Source organism: Equus przewalskii, chromosome 23 (assembly GCF_037783145.1).
Source record: "Equus przewalskii isolate Varuska chromosome 23, EquPr2, whole genome shotgun sequence".
Classification (NCBI taxonomy): Eukaryota; Metazoa; Chordata; class Mammalia; order Perissodactyla; family Equidae; genus Equus; species Equus przewalskii.
The window spans coordinates 15,516,154-15,527,952 of NC_091853.1; the positions used below are offsets into that span (position 1 = coordinate 15,516,154).

At 43.1% G+C, this 11,799-nt stretch overlaps 1 long non-coding RNA gene across 6 annotated transcripts in view; it reads left to right on the forward strand.

Moving 5' to 3' along the window:
- LOC103551854 (uncharacterized) overlaps positions 1-11,799 on the forward strand; it is a 65,512-nt gene that overhangs the window by 13,429 nt on the left and 40,284 nt on the right. For 3 of the 6 annotated variants that reach the window (XR_011531940.1, XR_011531941.1, XR_011531939.1), the window contains exon 2: positions 9,124-9,216. This is a non-coding gene — a long non-coding RNA (uncharacterized lncRNA). Of the gene's footprint in view, positions 1-1,241; positions 1,447-9,123; positions 9,217-11,799 lie in introns of those variants that run through there. The other 3 variants (XR_011531936.1, XR_545104.2, XR_011531942.1) reach the window with 3 other exon arrangements.

Below are 11,799 nucleotides of genomic sequence, written 5' to 3' on the forward strand. Positions count from 1 at the left end.
TGACCAGGAAATGTCTCCTCTCCAGAGGTGATGGGGGAGACATCAGCAAAGAACTTCTCTCTGTCATGTGAAGGCCTGAGTTTAGATACCTCTGAGGAATTTTAATGCCAATTCTCTAAATTTTCTAAGTTGACAATTTAATGCCAATTTTCTGTAAAACTCCCATTCTCTAAAGTGTGGACTTTAGTTAATAATAGTGTATCAATATTGGTTCATTAATTGTAACAAAGGTACCATATTCATGTAAGTTGTTATCCATAGTGGAAATTGATTGAGAGGTACATGAGAACTCTATACTCTCTTTGAAATTTTTCTGCAAATCTAGAACTGTTTTAAAAAATAAAGTTTATTAAAAAAGGAAACAGAACCTCATTCTCCAAAGCCAAATACATATTCCAGAAGATTTTTTATTCTTAGAAACTTCCGGAAACAATTGATTAACTATACATAAGATTATGGCCCAGATTAGACCAAGCAGTAGTTATTAATGATTAAAGTTTAGTGCAGAAGTTCCAAAATTCTACACTGCAGTGTTTGGGTATCTCTAAATCCTACGATACATATGTCAGCAATTCCTGTTGCTCTTTTTTTTTTTTATTTTGTAGAGAAAGCAAGATTGACAAAAATTATGTGTCACATACTTTTTAACTTTGTTATCTATGTCTTTTGGAATTGAGGCCATTTGAACTCTGTGTTTGATTCAGGCCCCTCTGTCCATCTCTTCAGAGCTGTCGCTTTGCAGCCATATTGCCTGGGGTTGAAGAGGAGGCTTCAGAAGGGCTGATCTCGTGAATTCAAACTGGTCGACCGGCCAGTCGCTTTTCTCCATTAGTTCTCAGACACATAAGAGTGTTCGCTGGTGCTTACCATCCCATCCTAGTTTTAACCATCTGGGGGCCATGGTTCATGCAGCCTCGATGCTTTCGCTGGCTGCTTTTCCCTATTCTCTGCCCTGCTCCAGCCAGATTAAAGAGAGCTCGTTTTATGAAGAAACAATTCTCTTAGTCAGGATTATTCAATTCATATTACTCTCATCCCCTTTCTCCAGGTGGAGATCTGATGATGGGTCTGAGGAGGGAGATTTCATGTCTGAGGTTGGATAGCCAGGCAGGAAGCCAGTAGCTGGGCAGAGGGAGGAAGATGCTCAAAAAGGTTTGTTCCCCAGGGCCCCCTCCCAACCACATCACTACTCTCTGTTTTTAGATAATTTTGTAACAAGGCTGGTCAACATGAGTTTAATTATTATCCAGAAAACCAGCAGGGGCTGGATGAGCTCACTCACAGAGGCCACTGGATTCCAGAAGCAGGGACTTTTATCCCTCTGGACGGGGAGAGTTGGGCCATATGAAAGAACCCAAGCTTTACTGCATTCAGGCCCACATTTCACTTCCTGGCCAAAGGTCATCTTGAAGCAGAGCAGGAAGAAGAAGGGGGTTCGAACCTGAGGTTGGTTTATCTCTTTACATTCAGACAATAGGAGGGCAATTTATTACTTTCATATTGTGGTTATAATGCATAACTTAGTGAAAAACAGTTCTCAGGCTATTTAGAGTTTGTTCTCTCTCTGCCATGGTGCTTACGGGGTACCTCCACAAATCCCTTCTCTTACTAGCATTCAGGGACTATTGAGCAGTCCTGTGGAATTGGGATCTAGAAAAGGCAATTCCTTCTTTGGTTTGAGCTTTTTCAAAATGCTCGTGCAAGGAATATGAATTTGCTAGCCATCTTCCTGGGAGGAGATATCAGCATCAACTTCAAGATCTGGCTCCTAGCTCATTAAGAGTGAGATATCGTCAAACAACTGCCCTGGCCCCTTGGCTTGTGAGGGGCTCCCTCCAGGGTTAATAGGAAAAGAGATGAGGGCCAGGAGAGAGGCCTGAGCCTGAGATTCCAGTCCACTTCCTCGCTCCCAGGGCAATCTCACCAACCCACCAAGGGTTTTGTGCCCTGAACCCTCTTGCTCACCCTTTCCATGATGGAACAAGCGGGAGGTAGACACAGTCAGCCATTCTCCAAAGCCAGAATGGTACCCTTGGATGCCTTGAGCTTTTCTAAAGTGATGTATGAAAGTTGAGGGGAACCAGTAGACGCAGGGACTTCGCGAGTTTAGGCTGTAGCACAAGGTCACATGGCCCGGGAAGGATCAAGCTCTGTCTCCAACACAGGGGTCATCTGACTCCAAAGTTCAGGCCTCTTCTGCCTAAGATTTGAGCCTCTCACACTAGGATGTGGTCAGTTAAATGTACGAAAGGCAGAGGAATGGAATCTCAGTGTTGAATAGATACGAATATATAAACTCCTGAATGTTGTCCACACTAAATAGCTGGGACCTCATTTCAGATATCATTATAACCAAGCCAAAAAGCTGGAATTAACATTTAAAACATCTAGTGCACTTGCTGTAGAAGCAGTTGAGTGTTCCTAACCCTGTGATGTAGAAAGAAAAAAATAAAACCCTGAGATTTTCTCTAAAAGAATTTTCTCTAAAAGAATGAGAATTCAGCTCATTTACCCAAGTCACTGACACATCAAAGGAAAAGCTCTTATAAGTCCGTGGAGGTGGTTTAGGGCTGAGGGACATGCCCAGGATCCCTAAATAGAAATAAGTGATCGTCATCAGAGCACTGTGGTTGGGCCCTTTCTGGCTGGGAGGTCACCTTGGGCTTTAAGAGATCCTTGGTCAGCTCTGGTATCTAAACAGCCAGAGAGGATTATTCACTTTCGAGGGTGAAAAACACTCAACTCTCCCAGATTGCCAAATGGAGTTTTCCAGTATAAAATGTCTGAGTCACTTGGAATCTGGCCAAACTAAACTCCTAATCCTGACCCACCCTTATCTCTGAGTTGGCTGGGAAGGGAGAGAGGGAAATCCCAAGACAAGTGTAAAAGCCGCTTGTCAGCCTGTACTGTGGCCCTCCCCTCGCCGGGGCAGGTCCACTCCAGGTGAGACAGAGCCTGAGGAAAGCTGTGGGTGATGAGCAGGTCATGGACAGGCTGTCAATGGCATCTCTGTTTGGGTCCAGGCCTGAGTGGGGCTGTGGCTTACATAACAGTTTGGCAAAGAGAAGCAGCCAGGCGGAAGCATGCGGGTTTCTAGCAGGGTATAATCATCTTTGATTTCTCTGTTTGTTCAGCAGCTTTTATGTGGTGGGGGAGGCAGCGGTGCAGGAGGAGGAGCAGGATTCTGACACACTGCAATCTTCTGTTTCCTTCTGCAGAACAAACAGTCCCAAACAGACCCCCGTGGCCAGAGAATTAGCAAGTGCCACACAGGTCCTCTCTAGGGGAGAGGAGCCCTGTCCTGGCCTAAGAAGGCTGGAGAGTGACCTAAAGTCAGGCCCTCACCAGGTGCCCACGAGCCCCATGGCCTATGGGGAGGTGGGGGTCCTCGCTGCTGGCAGTGCCTGACACTGTTTGCCCTCTTGGCTGTGAAGGCTATGGTGTCCCCCTCTGAATATGCAGGTCAGTGTGTCCCATGCCATGTCTGTCCAGAAAGGCAGTTTTCAGGCCTTATGTCTTGCTAACCAATGTCTCTCTCTCTATGCAATCACCTCCATGTGGGTACCAGACTCATCAAGCTAGAACCCTGGGCATGTGAGAGCAACCGATTTAGACAGTAACATTTCACTTGATAAAAACACAAATTTCCAGCTTCTTTTGATCCTAATTTGCCTGGAGTTGAGTAGCAACTGTCTCCTTTAGAATGAGCACATACTCTCTACCCACTGTGGTCCCCACTAGTCCCTATTGTCTCACACCTGAAGCTCTCTTCATTTACTTAGTTTACTTTTCTGGCTTTTGCAGACATTTTTGGGATGAATTATCTGCTCTTTCTTAATTGTAATTATTTGATATCATAATCATCTTCTTACCTCTCTGATTCTCCCAATAGACTGTGAGATCCTTGGGAAGGGGCCCAAATCGATCATTCATCTATTCATTCAGCAGCTGTCTATGGAGTCCTCACCTTGAGCAGAGTGCCAAGTGCTGGCCATTTTGTTAGCAATGTAGTATTCATCAAGGGGCTTCCAGCGCCTGGCACTCAGCGCATGCTCTCTATATGTGTTTAGATTAAAGGAATAAATGACTACTTCCACCTTGTGTAACCTGTTGATCTAGGCAGTGTGGTTCTGTTAGCAAATATGCCCACGCACTCAACCTTATGAGGAGGTTTACTGATAGGGTACACATTGTTTTGCAAGTAATTTGCATAAACTGGTGTAATATGGATGTGCTCAGATATTTCCCTGTATTTGGATATGTCTAATCCCCAGGTTGCATCTCTAGTTGCATTTTCTGCCCCTCCCTGCCCTATCCAGCCATGCTGAACTGCTTGTATGATTTTCCTGCATTCACCTCACTCCTGGGACCTCCATGCCCTTGCTCACACTGTCCTCTCTGTCCAGAATGCCCTCAATCTTGTCCCTTACTTTATCTCATTATCACCTCTCCTGTCCAGCTCCCAGTCAACTCAGAAGACTCAGCTGAGATCTCACCTCCCCCAGGAGCCTCCCCTCATCCCTCCAGGCAGGGTTAGAGGCCTCTACTTTCTGTTCTCATTTTTTTTGTGCAGATTCTTTTGAGTCTGTCTCCACTACCATGCTGAAAATCCCCTAAGGGCAGGGACTGTCTCTTTTCATCTCTGAATTCTCAGGGCCAAGCATGTAATAGGAACTTCATATGTAGAGAGAGAACAATTCAGTCATACTTGTAAATAAGCCCCTGGCCTGGCCCAGTGCCTGCTTGCCTTAGCACCACATCAGTGCACACACACCCTCCACTTTGACACTCCCCTGAAGAGTCCATAGTACTGGCCAAGGAGCCAACTGGACTCTTGCTTTGTACAGAGTCTAACTCTCTGTTGACATATCATGTTCCTTCCCCATTATAATTACTACCCGTGCTCTGTGTGTTTTCTCAAGCTTTCAGTGTTTGAGTACATAAAATTCTTTTGCTCTTCATATGAAAACAATACCATCTGTTCACTAGACAGAAATTCCAGAAAGCTTCAGAAAAGCAACAAGGTTTTTGCTGTAGCACAGCCCCAAAATACCTCAGTGGGATTCTGCATGGGAGGCAGATAAGGTTATGATAAGAACAACTGAGAGCTCTTAGTTTTGTGTGATTTTTTCCCCCTTTCTTCGATCTTAGAGTTCAGAACTTTTCTCTCACACCCATTTCAATAGGACCTATGCCCCAGTGAAAACTAACATCCTCCTTAAATCTCAGCCTAGCAGCCTTGAGGAGGATGATAATCTCAAGGAATTCGTGGTTCAGTCCTATGCATCAAATACCCACAAAGCACTTGTGCCTACTGTATACATGCCTGTGACAGGCACCTTGGGATCACAGAGATCCGGAAGACGTTCACGAGGCTTACCTTGCAGGCCAGATGGAGAGGGTGGAGGGGAGGCACACGTGCAAACCACAGCAGCAAGAGGCAAATTGAAACAAGTGGTGTGATCAAGGTCAAGCCAATTGCTGTAGAAAAGTAGGAGGGGCAGTTCATTCTGACTGTGTGACCCCCTGCTTAAGACCATTGGGTGAGTCTCCACTGATTTCAAGGTAGTGTCCAGATGCCTTAACATGGCATTCAAAGCCTTCTGTGATCCAGGTCTTCTTGGCTGTTCCCAGCCCCCTTTGTCTCCTTGATGCCTCCGTTGACCCACACTCGCACCCACTGCTCCAGCCACAGGGACTCATTTGTCCCCAGAGGAAGAGTGCTGGCTTTCCCCTCTCTGCATCTGCAGTTTCCTCTGCCTAGAATGTGCTCCTCTTCCTCCTCCCCAGCTATTAGATTCAGCTGGGACGGCCAGTCCTATGAAGCCCTGGAAGGCAGTTATGGCTCTCCTCTCTGCAGCCCCTCAGCACCCTGTGCACACCTCCTGTCCTCCACTACAGCTGCCTGTCTTCTCTACTAGGCTGTGAGCTTCCTGGGGACAGGACTGGTTTTCATCTCTATAGCCTCAGAAAATAATAAAATATGAGGAACCTAGTAGATGTGAAATAAATATCTGTTAACATTAAACTTGTTGAATACATATTGTGACAGTCAGGGAAGTCTTTAGGTAGCAAAATCCTGAAAAGTGAATTTTACTGTAATTGATGGAGAAAGGGAGAGGATATTTCAAATTGAAAGAACAGCTTATCTGGATGCATTTCAAAGAGCTCCATAAATATTTATTGCTAGTTTGGCAGAATCCCGTAAAGTTACCCCTACCCTGTGATCCAGCAAATTTACTCCTGAGTATTTATCCAAGAGAAATAAAAACATCCATCCACTAAAAGAATTGTACAAGAAAGTTTTTGGAAGCTTTGCTCATAGTAGCCCCAAACTGGAAAAAGCCAAATATCCATCAACAAGAGAATGGATAAACAAATGGTGGATACAGGCATACCTCATTTTATTGCTTCACAGATATTGCATTTTTTACAGTCGAAGGTTTGCGGTGAGCAAGCAAGGTTGCTTTTCTTATAAATTGAAGGTTTTTGGCAAGCCTGCATTGAGCAAGTCTATCAGCGCCATTTTTCCAATGGCATTTGTTCACTTTGTGCCTCTGTGTGACATTTTGGTATTCTTGTAGTATTTCAAACTTTTTCATTATTATTATATTTGTTATGGCAATCTGAGATCAGTGATCTTTGATGTTACTGTTGTAATCGTTTTGGGACACCATAAATCAAAACCATTGATAAATGTTGTATTCTGACTGCTTCACTGACTGGCTGTTCCCCGTCTCTCCCTCTCCTTGGGCCTCCCTATTCCTGAGACACAACAATATTGAAATTAGGCCAATTAATAACTCTACAATGGCCTCTAATTGTTCAAATGAAAGGAAGAGTCGCACATCTCTCACTTTAAATCAAAAGCTAGAAATGATTAAGCTTAGTGAGGAAGGCATGTTGAAAGCTCAGGTGGGTCAAAAGCTAGGCCTTTTGTCCCAAAAGTGAGCCAAGTTTTGAATACAAAGAAAAAGTTCCTGAAAGAAATTAAAAGTGCTAACCAGTGAACACAAGAATGATAAGAGAGTGAAACAGCCTTGTTGCTGATATGGGGAAAGTTGTAATGGTTTGGATGGAAGGTCAGGCCAGCCACAATATTCCCTTAAGCCAAAGTCTAATCCATAGCAAGGCCCCAACTCTCTTCAATTCTCTGAAGGCTGAGAGAGGGGAGGAAGCTGCAGAAGAAAAGTCTGAAGCTAGAGGAGTTTGGTTCATGAGGTTTAAGGAAAGAAGCAATCTCTATAACATAAAAGTGCAAGGTGAAGCAGCAAGTGCTCATGTAGAAGCTGCACAAGTTAGCCAGAAGATCTAGCTAAGATAATTAACGAAGGGGCTACATTAAACAACAGATTTTCAATGTCGACGAAACAGCCTTCTATTGGAAGGCTGCCATCCAGGACTTTCATAGCTAGAGAGGAGAAGTCAATGCCTGGCTTCAAAGCTTCAAGGTATGGGCTGACTCTCTTGTTAGGGGCTGATACAGCTGGTGACTTTGAGTTGAAGCTAATGCTCACTTACCGTTCCGGAAATCCTAGGGCCCTTAAGAATTATGCTAAATCTATTCCACCTGGGCTATATAAATGGCCCAACAAAGCCTGGATGACAGCATACCACTTTACAACACGGTTTACTGAATATTCTAAGCCCCCTGTTGAGACCTATTGCTCAGAAAAAAAATCCCTTTCAAAATATCGCTGCTTATGGACAATGCACCTGGTCACCCAAGAGCTCTGATGGAGATGCACAATGAGATCAATGTTGCTTTCATGCCTGCTAACACATCTATTCTGCAGCCCATGGCTCAAGGAGTAATTTCGACTTTCCGGTCTTATTATTTAAGAAATACATTTCATAAGGCTATAGCTGCCATAGATAGTGAGTGATTCCTCTGATGGATCCGGGCAAAGTAAATTGAAAACTTTCTGGAAAAGATTCTCCATTCTAGACACCATTAAGCACACTTGTGATTTATGGGAAGAGGTCAAAATATCAATGTTAACAGGAGTTTGGAAGAAGTTGATTCCAACCCTCAGGGATGACTTTGAGGGGTTCCAGACCTCAGTGGAGGAAGTAACTGCAGATGTGATGGAAATAGTGAGAATTAGAATCAGAAGTAGAGCTGAAGATGGGACTGAATTGCTGCCATCTCATGAGAAAACTTGAACAGATGAGGAGTGGCTCCCCGTGGATGAGCAAAGAAAGTGTGTCCTTGTGATGGAAACCACTCCTCGTGAAGCTGCTGTGCAGACTGTGGAAATGACAACAGAGGACTTAGAATATGACATGAACATAGTTGATAAAGTAGCAGCAGGGTTTGAGAGGACTGACTCCGATTTTGAAAAAAGTTCTAAAGAGCGTAAAATGCTATCAAACAGCATCTCACACTACAGAGAAATCTTCATGAAAGGAAGAGTCAATTGATGTCTCAAGCTTGATTGTTGTCTTGTTTTAAGAAGTTGCTACAGCCACGCGAACCTTCAGCAACCACCACCCTGAGCAGTCAGCAGCCATGAACATCGAAGAAGGACCCTCCACCAGCAAAAAGATTACCGCTCACTGAAGGCTCAGATGATGGTTAGCGTTTTTTAGTAATAAGTAATTTTTAATTAAGATATGTACATTGTTCTTTTAGACAATGCTATTGCACACTTAATAGACTATGTATAGTGTGAATATAGCTTTTATAAGCACTAGGAAACGAGAAGATTCATGTAACTCACTTTACTGTGATATTCGCTTTATTGCAGCTGATCTGGAACCAAACCCGCAGTATCTCTGAAGTATGCCTGTATTCATGCATGGAATACTACACAGCAATAAAAAGGAACAAGCTACTAATACCTGCAATAACATGGATAAATTTCCAAACATGTTGACTTTAAAAATCTGGCACATGCAAAAGAGTACATATATTAAATGATTCCATTTATACAAAGTTCAAGAACAGGTTGTTCACTGTAAGGAAATTTTATCTCAACTTAAAAAAATCATTTCTTGAGTATCAGCTATGTCCCTGGCACTCTTTTGAGGCCTGCTCTGGTAGCATTCCAGGGGTACAAGGGGATGCATTAGAGAACAAAACAAACAAGATACAGCCCTTGTGGTCCTTTATTCTTGCAGGTCAACCTGATATGTTCAATGCAAAGGACAAGCTGATAATTCTCCTCATTGAAGTTGTTGACCTCCTTCAAGGGCTTGTCAATGCCAGGACTGGTGAGTGCTCAAAACACTTGGCCAGGTGATTGGGATAGCATTGGAATTTGGTTAAGCGTACTGTGAAACATTCCAACGATGTTTGCCTTGCCTACTGATAAGCAGGTGCTTGGCACAGGGGATGGAGCACAAGGCTTGCTTTATCTCAGAACACAGACATCAGGGACTGTGAGAAAGAGTGCTCTGGAAGGAGGTCCCCTCCCTGGGGCCGGCCCTGTGCTGGGCATAGAGTGCAGACTCCATATCAAAGAAGGTTGAGTGGAGGAGGAGGGCCATGGTCCAGGCCTGTAGAAGAGATGGAGCGGATGGCCGCATCCCTTGGTCAGTCTCACCAGCAGCCAGAATCAGGCATCTAAAACAGAGTCATTTAGCAAGGCACTTTATGGAAGAGAGAGGCTGTAGTAGAAAACCAAAATTGCTCCAGAGTATCCAGAACAAGCTCATGGGGAAGAGGCCATTTTTCATAAACATATTCATTTAAATTGGGATGAGAAATTGAATTGGGAGCTTTGGGGTCAAATGCTTAGTATAAGAAATTTGGGGACATTTTGCAAAAGCATTGCAACTCTCCATGATTTACATTACTAGTAGTAAATTATCATTGCCAAACATGCAAAAGGAAGCTTTGTGGTGCTTGGGCTACAGTGCGTGTCACTTAAGGAAGTTATCATGCTCCTGATTTTGACAACTGATGAATGGCATAGGAACTGACCGGGTTACTCTAGTCTCAGGCAACAAAAGTAATGTGCGTCTGCTGACTTGTGCTCAGGCCAGCCCACACCAATCTCCCAGAGACTGTGCCCAAATCTTCCGTATGGTCTTCATCAGCCCTCACCCTTTCTTTATTAATGCCACACTGCAGCCAGCCTGATGAATGGGGGTAGGTTGGAGACTGTGGGTCAGGGAACCCGGGACAAATCACATGCAATTCCTCACCTCTCTATAATTTTTATTCTCTAATGAAGGTCAACATACAAGGGAAAAATGAATGCAAGAAGGGCACCTTGAGTGTTAAGGGAGCATGATGGTGCTGATTGTGGGCTGTGTGAGCCACTAGTTTTCTCACGTCAGCCCTCGAAGAGCAGTTTCCTTCTTGCAACACCACAATGCCTCCTCACTCACCCCTACTTGGTAGTGAATACATGAAGAGGTACCATTTTTGTGGATTATGTTGTCCTTTATTATTAAAGTTTAGTTTCTAGCTATCTGATTTATTTTGGTCACCCTCTAAGTTATTTAGAGCATGGTGGCATGCAGGTCTTTAACCATTTTTATGCCTTCTCTAATACTGCATGTCAACGTGCCGAAGTAAGCATTTTAGAAAAACACTGCTTCAGAATTTGAGAGATCTCTGGAGCGGTTAATTAGTTCCAAGGATGTTTACTGTAGCTTTAAAAAAGCCAAAGAATATGGGATGAATTAATTAAATAATAGAATGCCATACAAAGGGATGCAAATCAGTTATTGAAATAATGTTGTAGGTAAATATTTATTGGGATATTAAATGGAAAAAATAGGCTATTTGTACAATGTAATACTGAGTGTGTGTGTGTGTGTGTGTGTGTGTGTATGTGTGCATATGCATGTATGTGTATAGATCTGAAAGGAAAATAAAACAAGTTATTAACTGGTTATCTTGAAGGAGTGAGATGATTAAGTTTTAAAATTTCACTATTTTTGCCTATCTGTATTTTCTAAATGTTCTATAATGAATATCTGAGTTATATAGTAAAAAAAGTTACTTTAAAAAGAAAGTGAGGCTGGCCCAGAGGCATGCTGGTTAAGTTCAGCATGCTCTGCTTCAGCAGCCTAGGTTCATGGGTTGGGATCCCGGGTGCGGACCTACACGGCACTCATCAAGCTATGCTTTGGCAGTGACCCACGTACAAAATAGAAGAAGTCTTGGCACAGACATTACCTCAGGGCTAACCTTCCTCAAGCAAAAAGAGGAAGATTGGCAACAGATGTTAGCTCGGGGCCAATCTCCTGCACCAAAAAAAAAAAAATTAAATTAAATAAAAAAATAAAAAGAAAGTAACCAAACATATCTAAACTTTAATAAACTTAAAAAAACAAACTAGCAACTCATGATTCTTTCCATGAAAAACATTACTAGGGGCAGTCTTAATTTCATGTATTTATTCTTTTTCATAACTGTGTTTAGCTAAGTGCATGATCACATGCACTTTTATTTTTACACCTTTATAATACTTTCTGCATAAATTAACTCACAATATAAAGCAAACCTTTGCCAGAATGAGTCACAGCTTTTGAAGTTGCAAAATAATGTCACTGTCAGGGAAAACACAGGTTGGTGAGTCCTTTAGGCTGCTCAGCTGTGGACAAAGACACAAGGCTTCACAGCAAATTTGTCTTTGGGGAGAAGTGTTATTTACAGGCCTTTTATGGAGTAGTCATCGTGTTTTGTAATCTGGGATTCAAGTTTAAGATTGCAAAAAAGCCTCCGCCTGAGGCACCCTACATGGCTAGTTCTAATGTTCTCAGGTCTCAGATCCAGGTGAGGTAATTACAGTCCTTTTGCATTGAGGATTATGGGACCTCGTTCCCCACTTCCTACTCATA